Below are 300 nucleotides of genomic sequence, written 5' to 3'. Positions count from 1 at the left end.
GTTAACTTCTTGTCACATTTTAAATATTGTGTTGAATGTGTGAAATAAAGACAAAAAAGACCATTGTGACAGCTTCACTGAGGTGCTTGGCGAAGGTCAGACCATACTCAAAAGTACTTTGGGGAATTAATATAACTGACACAGGCATACACTTAAATAAAAGAGCTAAAATTAAAAATAGTGATAACACGGGGGCTTCCCTGGTGGCGCAGTGGTTGCGCGTCCGCCTGCCGATGCAGGGGAACCGGGTTCGCGCCCCGGTCTGGGAGGATCCCGCATGCCGCGGAGCGGCTGGGCCCG

This window comes from Physeter macrocephalus, chromosome 8 (genome assembly GCF_002837175.3).
Source record: "Physeter macrocephalus isolate SW-GA chromosome 8, ASM283717v5, whole genome shotgun sequence".
Lineage (NCBI taxonomy): Eukaryota > Metazoa > Chordata > Mammalia > Artiodactyla > Physeteridae > Physeter > Physeter macrocephalus.
Note: the sequence above shows the minus strand (reverse complement) of the source record.